The 2,892-nt window shown below is 22.9% G+C and overlaps 1 protein-coding gene across 4 annotated transcripts in view; it reads right to left on the reverse strand.

Moving 5' to 3' along the window:
- Nucleotides 1-913, reverse strand: part of LOC101490079 (protein MEI2-like 1) — a 7,918-nt gene extending 7,005 nt beyond the window's left edge. For all 4 annotated transcript variants that reach the window (XM_004503792.3, XM_012716752.2, XM_012716751.2 and 1 more), the window contains exon 1: nt 422-913. The gene's annotated coding sequence lies outside the window, so the exon portion shown is untranslated. The remainder of the gene's footprint in view (nt 1-421) is intronic.
- Between the last annotated feature and the right edge of the window lie 1,979 nt (nt 914-2,892).

A 2,892-nucleotide genomic window follows, 5' to 3' on the forward strand; every position in this document is an offset into this window, starting at 1 on the left:
GATACAGGCAGAAAATAGTTACATATCTTCAACTAAAATAACCAGCGGAAAACGAAAAATAAGAAACCTCGCTTCTTACCTACCAAGAGCCTAACAATTGAAACAATTTTCAAGAAAAAAGAATAAATCCATAGAAATCATAAATTTCAAATAAAAAATGATAATCCAACTCAACTTTACAATTCTCCAGCTTAAATTCAATGGAATTTTACTGGAAAAACATTCAACATTAATAGATCAAGTGACAAAACCCAATTTTTCAAAGGAAAAGACAACTATGAACAACATAAACAGGTTGGAATCAGAATTCAATCTCAAAGTCAGAACCACCATGAGAAAAAAAAAAATAGTTAATAAAATTTGTTATTTACAAAAAAATATATATAATTAAAATATATATTAAACCAAGCAAAATTCTCACCTGAATTCAAACACCATCTTTCTCCAACAAATAGAAAAAACTTCAAAACTCTTAATTCTCAAAGGAATAGAGAAAGGGTAAGAAGAAAAAAGATGAAAAATTGAATCTTTGAAAGAGGTCTAAGACATAAGAAGGAATTCAGAAACAGGTGATCCCATTATTTATTTTTTAAAACAATCTCACCTCTTTTCTATGCATTGCTTTAACAACAATAAAAGAATAAAAATGAGGCAAAAAATTATTTATTAATTTTTGTTTTTGAGGACCCAAACACTGGCGAAAAAAATTGAGAAAAAGGGAATAAGAGATCGGAATTCGGTGGTGGAAAATAGAGATTCCGGCCAGCGTAGGGCAATTTGCCGGCGAGATTATGCTCGCCGGTAGCGTTCTGGTTTGGAGAAAGAACCAGACAAAGCAACAACAATTGGAGAGTTTTTTAAGACTTTGTAAGAAAGAGAAAGCGAAATAGAAAAGACAGAGAGAAAAAAGTGTGAAATTTAATTAGTTGGCTTTAGTTTATTTAATTTAATTGAAATTAATGCAAAAACATTTTTTTAAAATTTAAGAATTTTTTGTCTAAAAAAATATTAAGAACCCCTAAATACTAAATACTAAATACGCGGGGTCGTGTTGTGTGCTTTTATTTATGTTTTTTAGGTTTTGGTTTGACATGGGAAGAGAATTATACAGTGCATCAGCCACACAAGTTGTGTGTATCCATAACAAACTTGTTGACCAAAAAACCTATTTTATCTTTGTGGTGTAAATAAAATAAACTTTCCCTATTCAGCAAAATATATAAATAGATAAATTTTCCCTCTATAATAAATTTCTTTTTGAAAATTTTTATTTTATATTAAGTTATGGTAACATTTTAATATAAAAATATGAAATGGTATTTTATATTTTTCAGTTTAATTTAATTTATTTCAATGTCAGTTTAAAAAAATTTATATAATGATTATCATATAAACAACTTTAAAGTAGTTATAAAAAAGTCAAATATTATTAATGATTTAGTTGTTCTGATTGAATGATATTATAAACTATGTAAACTGATAATTATAATATAAATAAATTTCAATAATTTAATACAAATATTTTACTATTTAATTTATAATTTTTATTTATAAAAAAACTGTATTCAAAATAAAATTATGAAACGTTATTTAATTTGGGATGACAGTATTTACTACATTATTTCTCAACTTTGACTTCAATTTTGTAAGCAAAATTTTTGAATTAATAATTTAACAGTCAATTTAGATATGCATGAATATTATCATTATCCAGAATATATAATCAATATATGCGTGCATTGTTCGGTTTGTCAAAAAAAAAATGCATTATTCATCCCATAAAAAAAATACTCGCATTTCACCCAAAAACAAAAAATACTTTAATTAATTATTCAGTGTTAGTGTTACTCTTTTTACGAGGTTATCAACGTAGAGTGTACTTGTGTTCCTTGATTTTTCTTTTTCTCTTTTATTTGTAAATTTTTTTATCTTCAACGTCAGTTTTTTTCTGAATCTTTAATTATTTAGTTTTTTAATTTGACTAAAAACAAGATTCTTATGATTTTTTCTTACTTTTATATTATAATAATTTGTGTATAACAAGACATATTCTTAATTGACATATTAAAATAAATATTACAAACATCATCTCTTTTATAAACAATAAAAAGAAAATTGACAAAATTTTATAAAACAACAAATAATGGGATATTTTTTAACTCTATCCCTTTTTAAATAACAAAACTCCAATATATTCATCTTAGAAACTTTTATATATGTAAATGTATTTTTTTGTATTGTATTATTTTTTTATCAAATGAATAAATCTTAAATTAATAAATAAATTAAAAAATTAATTTATATTAATAAAATCGAACAAAAATATTAAATGAAAAAGTAAATACATTAAAGTTAATGTGTTTGAGTAGATAGGGCAAATAAAATTATGTGCTTTAATATATCAACAATTTATTTTTATAGTGCATCTCATCGCAAATAAATTAACAATTTAATCGTATTTTAATAAATAAAATTAATTGGAAGCTACTAATGTTATTTACAAATAAAATTGACAATAACATAGGAGGGAGTTTGTTGCAATAGAGTTGTTAATTTATCATCTTACAAATCAGGAGAAAGTTGTTAACAAAATAATATAAAGTTGTTAATTTAATTATTAATTTACAATATTTTTTTTGTACATTTACTTAACCACATTAATTTTGATATATTTTTTTTTCAATCTAATATATTTTGTCTTATTATATTATGGTGATTTAGTTTTTTATTATATTTTATTTATCAATTTAATATTTATTTATTTGTTAAAAAATAAATAATAATAATAATAACAATAATAATAATAATAATACAACACGTGGTTGCATCTCTATAATACAAAATTTGTGTTTGAATCCTCGTATTACGATCTTCTAAAAGTTAAAACAAATT

Source organism: Cicer arietinum, chromosome 6 (assembly GCF_000331145.2).
Source record: "Cicer arietinum cultivar CDC Frontier isolate Library 1 chromosome 6, Cicar.CDCFrontier_v2.0, whole genome shotgun sequence".
Classification (NCBI taxonomy): Eukaryota; Viridiplantae; Streptophyta; class Magnoliopsida; order Fabales; family Fabaceae; genus Cicer; species Cicer arietinum.